The sequence below is a fragment of the Lithobates pipiens genome, unplaced genomic scaffold, assembly GCF_037356315.1.
Source record: "Lithobates pipiens isolate NorthernLeopardFrog02 unplaced genomic scaffold, aLitPip1_a1.2 Scaffold_25, whole genome shotgun sequence".
Classification (NCBI taxonomy): Eukaryota; Metazoa; Chordata; class Amphibia; order Anura; family Ranidae; genus Lithobates; species Lithobates pipiens.
This window is the reverse complement of record NW_027507787.1, coordinates 173,020,770-173,033,975: the sequence shown is the minus strand read 5'-3', so window position 1 is coordinate 173,033,975 and position 13,206 is coordinate 173,020,770. Positions and strand designations below refer to the sequence as shown.

Here is a 13,206-nt window from a genome sequence, read left to right as displayed (position 1 = left end):
CAGCACACAGTACATACATAAACACTGGTTAGGCACACATTTGATCGCCCTAGATGTTTAACCCCTTCCCAGCCAGCATCATTAATACAGTAAATATTTTTAGCACTGATCACTGTATTAGTGTCACTGATTCCCACAAAGTGTCAGTTAGTGTCAGAATGTCGCTATCATTTTTGCACAAATCACTCTGTATAACAAAATTGGCACCTTTTGTTCCCTACAAATAGAGCTTTTTTTTTTGGTATTTGATCACCTCTGCGGTTTATATTTTTTTGCATTATAAACAAAGAGCGACAGTTTTGAAAAATAAACCTTTTTTTTTTTTTTTTTTACTTTTTACTACAATACATATCCCAAACAAATATAAAAAAACAAATTTATTCATCGGTTTAGGTCAATATATATTTTTCTACATATTCTTTGTAAAAAAAAAAATGTAATAGGCGTATATTAATTGGTTTGCACACAAGTTATAGTGTCTACAAAATAGGGGATAGATTTATGGTATTTTTATTATTATTATTATTTTTTTTTTACTTATAATGATGGCGATCTGCAATTTTTAGCGGGACTGCGACATTGCGGCAGACAGATCAGACACTTTTGACACTTTTTTGGGACCACTGACATTTTTACAGCGATCAGCGCTATAAAGAGTCACTGATTACTGTGTAACTGTCACTGGCAGGGAAGTGGTTAACACTAGGGCACAATCAAGGGGTTAAATGTGTTCCCTCAGCATGTTCTAACTGTAGGGGGGGTGGGCTACCTGGGACATGACAGAGACCACTGTTCCTGATCACTTGGAACAGTAGATCCCTGCCATAATGGGGAACCGCCTCGTTTACAAAGGCAATTCCCCGTTCTGCCTCTGCACTAGTTGACAGATGGTTGCTGACTCCGCCCTACCCGCGGACACGCTCCTGCAGCGTGCAGCGCGAGCAGGCCGCAGCTGTGCACGCCCACCATCACGCCTGCGCAAGCCGCCATACAGCTACGCAGTATAATGACAGTGGCTGGTTGGCAAGCAGTTAAAACAGTATCTTTTCAGCAATAGAAGATTCTCCCTCTTAACCGTGTGAGAAAAACATGGTATTGTGGGTAAATTTTATACACATAAACCTGTTTTTTTCCTTCTAGTTGAGAGGGCTGGAAGGGAGTATTTGTCTTTTAGACACATGCCTCCTTCTATGACACTGCAGTGAGAGGCGTGCCTCCATTGCAGCATTTTTATTGGACAGCTGGGGGGGGTACCTTACTATTGGTCCAAGGCTCCAAGATGTCCATTGAGCTCAGTGCCTCTGACAAGAAGTGAGGAGAGGCACTGTGAGCTCAACCTCTCAGTCTGCTGCAAACAGAGTGTGCCAGCTTGTATTTAAATGGGCCTCTCTGTATGTAGCTTCTTTCAGGCTGTCTCAGGAACCATAGGTCCCAGGATTCCCAAATATTGATCAGTGGTCTATGCGACCCCAGGTCCCCGGGCTATGATCCTCAAAGCCTTACTGTTTTTTTTTTTTTTAATGTTCATGGCTCTGCCTCACCTGCCTTCCCTGACTGCATGTCCCTGCTCCAAACTGCATCAAATAATGGGTGTGGCCAATTTCACCAACAGTGGGAGGGTCTTAAAGGGGCATTATATATGAGGAGTGCATTATATACAGAGCGCAGTGTTGAGCTCCGCATGCACCCCTTCACTACCCCCATCTTCTGCCCTCTCCTTAAATGCTACATTATCTTCCACGTGTCTTACTTTTGTTACTGTAGTAAGCTGAAGGTGGTATGGGTGCCAATGGTGGTATTCCAGTTAACGGTGGTTTAGCTGGAAGTTGGTTAACGGGTGCACTGCAGTCAGTGGGTTGTCTCTGAGCCAGCATGTTGGCTAGAGACCTATTATGATATTTGAAAGGTACCGCAGTGCAGTATTAAACAGATGGTATTTTGGGGTTCCTCAAAGACCAAGGCTATTATTGATGGATGGGTGTTTTGGTAACAGATGTTTTACGGGTTATGTTAATTTAAATAGAATTTGTTAATAAAAGAGGCTTCTACGGACAATATTTACTCGTTATGTGGTCTCGTTTAATGGGTAATGGTATGGGGGTGGTCTGGCAGTGATGGAAGGATGGTACATGTTATACAATGGTTATGACTGCATCTGATTTTTTTCAGGCTTTATTCCTTTATGTGCAAATGGTTATCCAGTAACACAATATCTGTCCTTGGGTGAAAACACTCAGAGCCGGTTCACACTTAGGCAGCATGACTTGCAGCACGACTGCCTCAGGTGACCGGGATCCGACAGCAGCGGCGGCTTGCAAAACGACTTCAGTATAGAAGTCAATGCAAGTTGCCTCAAATTGCCCCCAAAGTAGTACAGGAACCTTTTTCTAAGTCGGAGCTTCTTGAGTCACTCCTTTTAGAACAGTTCCATTGTACAGAACGGGGCGTAACTTGTCAGGTGGCTAAGTCGCCTGACAAGTCGCCCCTGTGTGAACCAGCTCTAACTCACTGTATTGTATCTTTGGAGAAGCAGCATTACCACCCTCTGTTTGCACCTGATTTGGACTTTAGAACCCCCCACTTTCTTCAGCTACATCAATTGGAAAAGGGTGTCCTGTAGCTCGCAGAGTTGAACTGGATAGGGCTGGGATTTCAGTGTAGAAGTAGTAGAGTACATTATTGACAGGATCAACAGGAATTTTTTATGCACATATCAAACAGCTAGTATAACAAAATGCTCTCAATGGTATATTAAACAGACCAAAAAAAGCAAATAAGAGACGTTCATTATTACATTTTAAAGATATTTGTGTGATTGAGAATGTTAATCCACTTTATAATATTTTCATGTACAAGATAAGCATTCCAATACTTTCATATAAAAAGGTACATAAACAATTTTTTTTTCATAGATGGAAAATGTGTGCAATAAATGACCAACAATTGGCTGGTAATATACAGTAGTTCCGGCACCCCTGCGTATTTATCTGTCTGGCTGTATATAGTCTTTAAAATCTGATACACAAATGAGCAGTCATATATAAAGCTGTAATATTGCAATTTAAAATTTAATGATGTGCAAAAACTAATGTAGTGGTACCCCTGTAGGGGCTGCTGGATATTGTGGTCCACCTGTCACCCTGACCAGCCCAGCATTCACTTCCCAGTCACTCCAAGACAATAAACAGTCCGTTAGCTTTGTTTTGTGTTTTTATTGAGGGATTATAACTTGGATGGGGTTAAGGAATTCATGAGATGCCCAGAAAGATTTTTGCATAGCTTGGGACAAATAATAAACTCTCCTCTTCCTCCAGCACAACTCTTGCTGCAGACTATTCCCTTCATCTTCCTCCAGCACAACTCTTCAGGCACAGCTTGGTTGGGCCTGACACTGGCTTCAGCCAGGCCCTAGCAACCCTTTACCGGCAGGGACCTCCGGCCCCTTTAGTGTAGCAAAAAGAATGGGAAGTTCTGGTGCTAGCTGTCCTAGGTGGACTACTGATCCCAATCAGCCCTCTTTAGGCCCTGCCAGCCTTCCTGGCTGCAGCTGCCTGTCTCCACTGCCCATGACATCACAGTCCTCACTGGCTGTACATCCATCTCAGATTGCATCCTTCCAATCCTCACCGGCATGCCTCCCAAGCTTTCCTGGCTGTGTGTCACTCACCGACACCCGGTGGATCCCTCCTGCAGACTTACCCAACAGTACTCTCCGCTGTCCTCTCCTGCTCCAGGTCAGGACACCTCTTTGTTTTTATGAGGGTTCCTCCCACTCCCGAGCTCCAGGCCCAGGTCAAAGGCCACGACAGCTAATACTCCATCTCCCAGTTCTTCCACCTGGCAACTCCTCCCCAGCAGGGCTGACTTTAGGTCTTTAAGGAGGACTGCCCCCTGCAAATCCAAGTTGGGGATTGGTCAGGGCTCCTTAGAACACCCCAGGCAGGGCCACCTCTCTTCCCCTCCTCTCTTCTAGAATCCTCTAGAAGCCAGAGGGAGGTAACTGAGAAGTGATGCTACTCTAGGCTACTCCCAGTCCACACAGATCAAAACAAACAGCTAGGCCTGATTACATTTACCTGCACTACAAAACTCCTACTTCTAGCACCTACCTAAAGTAGAGGGTGCTACACTAACAACACTATTTGGAGACCTGAGTGGCTTAAATTGACCTGCTCATTAAACTGAAATCTTCTGGAACTCATAAAAATTCTTTGAAAAAAATAACTTCTTCCTCTCCCTGTATTTGGGAACCTTGTTTTAAACTGTCTCAAACTTCTTCTGAAGACCACAGTAAAACAAGTACTTCCAGTGTCTATTTCTTGGGTCCTCTGCAATTCTCAATGGTTTTTCCTTCTGACCTCCACTCATTACAGGATACAGTAGCGATGTAGAGATCAGATGAAGAAACCAGTGAGAACGGTGGGGAACCCCAAGCATTGGCACTTCTAGACTTGTCAATCTCATTGTGGGACCCAGGGTTAAGATGGCTACTGATGACAGCAGAGTTTGGCTGCATGTAAGGTAGGAAATTGAGTATTCACACTGTTTTATTTACAGGTATGAGTTTCTGAGAATTTCAATCTAATGATAGTGTGCCTTTAAAAGTCAAAGGATACATACACTTTTAGACAAACTACATATATCTTTGTTTGCCCTCTTCCCTCCTACAGTGTTTACATGCAGTGCTGAAAGCCTTCTCTGCACTGGCCGCACCTGTACAGTAGATCTCCATTGACTTCTTTGGGACTAACTTCTACGTGTCACGTGCCTGTTTTCCATAGAAGCCTACAGGGACCTACCGTGTAGGGAAACCCAGCGCAGGGCACATTTTTGGAAAAGGATGGAAGATATTTGGGAGGCCACTGAATGGAGATATGTTCCTGGGGAAGTTGGGATACTAAATGTCAGAAAGGGTGCAGAAAACAGGATACCGTAAGTGCATTGAGCTTGAAAGTGCACTTTTGTTTTTTGGTACACGGCTTGATATTATACACACCAGCTTTTTACTGGCAAAAATGCTGCATCTGAACCCCCTGCTTTGTCCAATGGCCCTTCAAGGTGGGTACTCTTAACAGAGAATGCAGCAGGATAAGACAACTATGCATGACATTGCGATGTCTGTGGGGTAGAACCAGAACTGGGTAATTTTAAGTTCGAGTGTCCCACAAACATTTGAAATGAAAGTACACTATAGAATTCCTGTCAGGAAAAGGGCACATACTCCAGACAATAATGGGAGTATTTTGCATTCATGGCGCCCTGGGCACACATGCAAAATATGCCCTTTATTCCAATTTTCACCCTTCTTTCATCAGACATGGTGTATGTTTTATTCTGTAAGAACGAACATGAACCTGTACTACAACCTGCAGACAATTTACATCCTTTTTACCTACAGGATGTTGTGAGACCATTTAACCCTTTCCTTCTCCTTTCTAATTATAGATTTACCCACAAGTGCCCAGAGATGGCTAGACAATAATAAGTGAAGACACTCCGCAGATTTTTAGCAGGGTTTGAGAACTTTTAAATTTTCTTTACCTTTTCTTGAATGCTTCTGGACATTAAAAGGCTCTATTCAGCAATAGAGCTGTAGGGGAAGCAAGGATATTGAGTGGAGTCCTAAGACTAGGTTCACACTGCCGCCACGTGTGAGACCCCAAGTTGAGTGATATGTAAACACAAATGTTAATCAAAGAGAGCTGTCTTAATTAGCATTGCTGAAGTTGTTCCGACTTTAGAAAAGGTTCCTGTACCACTTCAAGGCGACTTCTATCCGACTTCTATTCTATACTTCTATCAAAGTAGAACTCAAGTTGCCAGGAAGTCGCCTGGGAAAGTCGCACCATAAATCAAGTGACTTTCAGGTCACGGCAGTGTGGACCCAGTCTAATGCCACATACACGTGGTCAGATTTTCCAACGGGAAATGTTGGATGTGAGCTTGTTGGAAAGTCAGACCGTGTGTATGCTCCATCGAACATTTGCTGTCGGACTTTCCGCCGACAAATGTTTGCTAGCAGGTTCTCAAATTTTCCACTGTGTGTACACAAGTTCTTTCGCACACGCATGCTCAGAGTCAAGCAGAAGAGCCGCACTGGATATTGAACTTCATTTTTCTCGGCTCATCGTACATCACCGCGTTCCCACTTTCAGAATTGTTGGCCAACATTTGTGTGACCGTGTGCATGGTGTGCAAGACAAGTTTGAGCCAACAACCTTCGAACAAAAATCCACTTTTGTTGGCGGAAAGTCCAATCGTGTGTACGGGGCATAGCTGCCATTACTAGTAAAAAAGAAAAAAAAAAAATCTATCCCCTATTTTGTAGGCGCTATAACTTTTGTGCAAACCAATCAACATACGCTTAATGCTCTTTTTTTTAAACTAAAAATAGGTAGAAGAATGAAACTGAGGAAATAATTTATTTTTTTAAATCGGGATATTATAGCAAAAAGTCAAAAATATTGTGTTTTTTTTTCAAAATTGACGCTCTTATTTTTTTTACAGCCCAAAAAATCAGAGATGATCAAACACCACCAAAAGAAAGCTCTATTTGTGGAGGGAAAAATTACAATTTCAGTTGGGTACAGTGTTGCATGGCCGCGCAATTGTCATTTAAAATGTCATTTAAAATGTTACAGTGCTGAAAGCTGAAAATGCCCTGTATTGAAGTGGTTAAAGATATGTTTGGATGACGCCCAAGCTCATTTCTACTGCCAAGTAGCTCCGCATTTAGGGCTCTCTTACACTTGCAACTGTAATTACCACCCCTCTAAAAAATGTTCTGCAGTGGATCACTTTTTAAAGGCATTTGACAGGCAACTTTGACAGGCAATACAGTGGGTATAAAAAAAGAATCATCTGCCTTTAATATAATCACATTTTGTTGCTTTGCAGCCTGAAATGACAGGCACAATTTTTGTTTTATCCATCTGTATTTACTCAGTGCAACTTATAACATCCAAGTGAAAGATATAATACCAACGTGTCAGAAAAAAGTAAACATCAAAAACAGAATCACTGAGTTGGAAAAAAGATCCCCCCTCCTTATGTCAGTATTTTGTTGAACCACCTTTTGCTTTAATTACAGCCTTTATTCTTTTGGGATTTGTCTCTACTAACTTTGCACATCTAGACTTTGCAATGTTTGCCCACTCTTCTTCGCAGAACTGCTCAAGTTCCATTAAATTTGATGGTGACTATTTGTGGACTGCAGTCTTCAAGTCATTCCACAGATTTTCATTGGGGTTTGAGTCTGGGCTCTGACTAAGCCATGCAAAGACATTCATCTTTTTTTTTCCTTCAACCACCGCATGGTCATTTTTGCTCTGTGCTTCAGGTGATTGTCATTTTAGAAGGTAAACCTTCCCATTGACAACTTTCTGGCAGAGAGCAGCAGATTTTTTCTCAAGAATTTGATGGTATTTTGCCCCATCCATTTTTTTTCTATTCTGACAGATGCTCCTGTCCTTGCTGCAGAGAAACACCCCCATAACAGAATATTACCACCTCCATGCTTTACTGTAGGAATGGGGATATTTGGATGGCGAGCTGTATTGGATTTCCTTTGGTATTGAGGTCAAATAATTCAATTTTAGTCTCATCCGAAAATAACACCTTTTTCCATGTGGCCTCAGAATCTTCAAGGTGCATTCTGGCACAGCTCAGTTGTGACTGAATGTGGCCTTTCTGGAGTGGCTTTTTTTCTTGCAACCTTCCCATATAATCCACATTTGTGGAGAATGTGTAATATTGTTGTCACATGCACACAATGACCACTCTTTGTCATAAATTCCTGCAACTGCTTCAGAGTTGCTGTAGGCCTCTCTGACCAGTTTACTTCTGGTTGTTTCATCCAGTTTGGAATGATGTCATGATCCAGATGGGGTCTGTGTTGTACCAAATACCTTCCGCTTCTTAATAATTAACTTCACTTTGTTTTTAGGCATTGTTAAAGCCTTTGGTAATGTTGTATCCAATCCCTGACTTGTGCCTTTCCACAAATTTATCCCAGAGATCTTTTGACAGTGCCTTGCCACCCATAGTTGTGTGCTGCAGTTGCATTACCAGGGACTGAAATGCTCCAGGAAAGCTCTTTTCATGCTGAGCCAATCAAAATGAACACAGTTGAAAGTCAAATGGGTTTGTGTGCCATTGAGAAGGTATTTAGCTACACCTGATTGGGTTTACAAGTCTTTTTTTTTATGGGGGGGGGGGGGGGGGTCCTTTTTCTAACACTTGAATGCTATAAGTGGCACTAAATATAACTGTATAAAAAAAAACAAAAAAAAAAATAACAAAAATAAAAAACGGTGTCTGTCTTAGTTTTGGGCTGCAAAGCAACAAAATTTGATTATTTTAAAGGGGGTGATTATTTTCTATACCAACTGTATGTCACATCCTGGACACTGTTTTAACCATTGAAAGTCCACTGTGGCTCATGCCACGACCACATGCAGGGGTTTCAGCCACTTGAAAGGGTAGCATTTAACAAACAAATTGCAGATTGACCACAGAAGTGTGCTGACATGGCCAGTGCCCATTTTAACTCAGGGCTAGGTGGTATAACCATGGCCCAACTACTAATTTTTAGCACCCCCTGGGTAAATGGGGCCTTAAAGTAAACCACATGCTGCCCTCTAATTGCAGCGTTTTTTACTAAAATAATCACATGACAGAATTGGGGAGCTTTACTAAATTACATTATCATTCTGAAGTACCTAGGGTAGAATGATGTTGAAATAACGCTCATACGACAGCTCTGCTTCTTGACAAGTTTATCGCAACAAATCAGCATTTTACAGATCTTATATATAATTATTTTATCTCAGAGATCTGATATACTGTATAATAGATACCATATATTATTTAAAGTTATTAAAAAAAAAGAATTGCAAATCTTTATACAGTACACAATTAAACGCTACTGGTAAATTTAGCCAAGCAAAAGAGGAGTTTGAGTTTAGGTGGTTCACATTGGGTGGCATTTGGTTAATGTCAACTTTCAAACAGAGGTACACTGACATCCATCTTGTAACTGGTATGATGACATCCTCTGTAGAAGTTATGGCAGCTTAATTTACAGTGATTATATATTTTATAGTTAAAGGCAAAGCTTTGTGTTTTGATTTGGATAGAGAATAAGGGGTTAGAACACCTGGCAGGTTCTTATTGCTGTTTGTGTCCCCCTTTGGGAGATTCACACTCTCTAATTGTCCTGAGCACCAGTGTCACCAGGACTGAGGGTTACAGTAGCTTGAAAAGGTATTCATACCCCTTGAAATGATCCATATTTTGTCATGTTACAACCAAAAACATAAATGGATTTTATTGTGATTTTATGTGATAGACCAACACAAAGTGGCATTGTGAAGTGGAAGGAAAATGATAAATGATTTAAATTCTTTTTACAAATAAATATCTGGAAAGTGTGGCGTGCATTTGTATTCAGCCCCCTTTACTCTGATACCCCTAACTAAAATCTAGTGAAACAATTGCCTACAGAAGTCACCTAATTAGTAAATAGAGACCGCCTGTGTTTAATGTAATCTCAGTATAAATACAGCTGTTCTGTGAAGACTTGAGGTCTTGTTTATTTACTTGAACACTTTATTTTTAATCTAGTTCAGTCATATATAGCACAAGCAAAATTATTTGGACTTTTTTCACTGTACCATATATTTAAGTTTCAATGACCTTCGTTTTGTCACTTTATATATCAAGGTTTATTAATTTTCATGTGTCACTTTATATTGATTAAGGTATATATCATATTACCTACCAAGGTTCATCGATTAGCACATGTCACTTTACACTGGTTTATTGAAGGTTCTTTATCCATCTCAGAACAGCGCCACAACCACCACTTTCCATATTATCTCTTCACACTCTGACCCTACCTAGGTAGGTGTCACAGTGGATTCAGCAGCTCTTATTAAAGGATATTTACCATCACCACAGGACATTCCCCTCTATGAACATCTCATGGAGCACTGTTCAATCCATCATTCTAAAATAGAAAGAGTATGGCACAGCTGCAAACCTTCCAATACATGGCCGCCCACCTAAACTGACAGGCCGGGCAAAGAGAACATTAATCAGTGACACAGCAAAAACTGCAAATCTGAACTTTATGGAAGAGTGACAAGAAAAAAGCCATTGTTGAAAGAAATATAGAAAAATGGGATTCCCTCGCGCTATCAAAGTGAAAAATATCTGAATGTGGTATGTCGGTTAGATTGCTGCTAGACCTAAAGTGTATACCATGCACTTCAACAACAATACATAAAAAAAGGTGATCAGCGCAAACTATATACCAAATATTACTACAAAGATGGAAAATCCTTGTTTGATATGTATTCTACTTCATAAAGTGCAATAAATCAATAATTATATCAATACTATTGGTGAATCCTAATGCAAATTGCTGCTGTGCATGCAATTATTTAGCTGCTGTGCAAAATTGCTACTGTGCAAACTACATAAATTATTTTCAAAAAATGCACAACACATTACCATAAATTCATAAAGTGAATAAAATAGCAGCTATTTTATTCACTTTATGAATTTATGGTAATGTGTTGTGCATTTTTTGAAAATAATTTGCGTAGTTTGCACAGTAGCATTTTGCACAGCAGCTAAATAATCGCATGCACAGCAGCAATTTGCATTAGGATTCACCAATAGTATTGATAAAATTATTGATTTATTGCACTTTATCAATGAAGTAGAATACATATCAAACAAGGATTTTCCATCTTTGTAGTAATATTTGGTATATAGTTTGCGCTGATCACTTTTTTTATTTATTATTGTTGAAAGAAAGCCATAAGAAGTCCTGTTTGCAAGAAGTCATGTAGGAGACACAGCAGACATGTGGAAGAAGGTGCTCTGGTCAGATGAGATCAAAATTTAAGTTTTTGGCCTGAAATCAAAACGCTATGTATGGTGGAAAACTTCACCCCAAAAACACCATACCCACAGTGAAACATGGTGGTGTCAGCATCATGGCCATGTGTTTGAATGGCCCAGTCAAAGTCCAGACCTAAATCCAATTGAGAATCTGTGGCAAGACTTGAAAATTGATTTCCACAAACACTCTTCATTCAATCTGACAGAGCTTGCACTATTTTGCAAAGAAGAATGGGAAAAAATGTCACTCTCTAGATGTGCAAAGCTGGTAGAGACATCTCCAAAAATTCTTGCAGCTGTAATTGCAGGGAAAGGTGGTTCTACAAAGTATTGACTTAGGGGGGCTGAATACAAATACACGCCACACTTTTCACATATATATTTGTAAAAAGTTTTGAAAAACATTATTTTCCATCCACTTCACAATTATGTGCCACTTTGTGTTGGTCTATCACATAAAATCCTAATAAAACACATTTACGTTTTGGTTGCAACATGACAAATTGTGGAATATTTCAAGGGGTATGGATACTTTTCCAAGGCACTGTAATTACAAAATTTGCCCCCAGAACAGCAATAAATGGGGAAATCTTCCCATAGGGACACTTCTTCGTGTGACATTGGAAAGATATCATCTCATTTCCTGTTGTCTACAGGACAGGAAGTGAAATCTCCCAAATGAAACACAGATGGCAAAAAAACAAACAGCAGTTTTAATCCTGCACTACTTTTATTCAAAATAAAAAAAGTTTTGACTTTAAATATACTTGAACTGAGTTCACTTTAAGACACGTATATACAATATATGCCATATCATTTTTTGAGATCTTTGCTTCAATAGTATCCATAAGAATGCCTGCTTTCTTTCTCATTTTCTTTTTCTGAAGTTTTCTCAGTATACTGTGCTGGCTTCACTCGGCAGTAGACGTAGAAATCTCTTCTCTGGTATATGGGCATTGCTGGACATTTTTCAGAGAGAGAAAGATAGTACGTGTGAATAAATTGAATTGGTGTTGTATGAATATCCTTGTGTATTGCAGAATTGCATATAAACTTTGCTGTGACAAAGGCAGTAATTACATCATAGATTATATAATAAAGTTATACTGCCCCCATGTTGTCTTTGCTTAGAGTCTACAAACATGTTTTCGAACATAAGAAGATATCTAATCAATCTTCCTCACATCTAACATCAGTTATCCAAATTGTCCACAAGCAGCAGACCTGTTTTTACAGGCCCCCATACATCTACTGCGAAGGACCAAGTCGGGAGGCAGCCACCCTTCAGCAGGAGGAGTGTAAGCATGTGCTTACAGGTTGGTTGTGTCGAGTTACTGTAGTTATTTCTCCAGGCTCCGCAGGTGGGAAGGGGTTAAACAAGTAATTTTCCCGGGCTTTTCTGAGCTCGCCCTCCACCCTGTGCTGTCAAATAGGGGGATGGCTCGGCTCAGCCATTGGCCATGGCCTGTATGGGAAGGAATCGAGAGACCAAGCCTTAAGATGATATCACCAGCTTCATTTGGAGCACACTCTAAGAAAGTCTACCTCAGCCAGGACTCCTCCACATAATAGACTCTCAACTTGGGAAAATGCATGCACCAGCAGCATGGGTCTAGCTAGTTAGAAAGGAACTGTTATTGCACTGTATACTGTCTCAACTGTTTCATGCCTGGTCTGAAGTTATTCAAAATGGTGCATGGAGTTACATAGAGTATCTGGAAGAACAGAGTCTGTAAGCACATAAGGGGGTGAAGAGAAAGGAATGAAAGGCTATCATGAAGGGTTAAACTCAGCAGAGGAGTTGACAGGAAATGTGTAGTTGCTACGGGTAACAATAAACTGGTGGGAATGGGCAGCCAGACAGCAGAGAGTGCTATTTGGCATGGGTGTCAGGTCCTCCAGTAGTGAGGAAAGGCAGCGGTTCTTTGGCTCCCTCCCTTGTGGTTGGCTCCCCAAAAGCAATCAGGACAAAACCCTGGGTACTGAGACCCCATGGACCTAGCCGTATGGTACGGGAGAGTTGAAGGAGTTAATTAAGTGCACTGTGCACAAATGAGGTCTGCGTTTAATGCATGGCAGGACCCTATTCTGTCACTGGAAGGGAGGTGGCAGAGAAAAGCTGGACTGGTGGAGTGAGACACAAGCTCAGCGGTGACCCCTCTAAGTGCTACATTCTGGAAGACAAGATGTGCAGCAATATGGGATGGAGTGTTTTACAGAAAGAATCTACATGTTGTTACACAGCTGCACAAGGTGTAGAGCAATGATTCTCAATCAGGATTCCTCCAAAGGTTG

General features: G+C 40.8%; 1 protein-coding gene across 1 annotated transcript in view; it reads right to left on the bottom strand.

Moving 5' to 3' along the window:
- Positions 1 to 11,782: 11,782 nt before the first annotated feature.
- LOC143930667 (alpha-2-macroglobulin-like protein 1) overlaps positions 11,783 to 13,206 on the bottom strand; it is a 210,419-nt gene continuing 208,995 nt past the window's right edge. The window contains exon 36 of the mRNA XM_077455170.1: positions 11,783 to 11,870. The gene's annotated coding sequence lies outside the window, so the exon portion shown is untranslated. The remainder of the gene's footprint in view (positions 11,871 to 13,206) is intronic.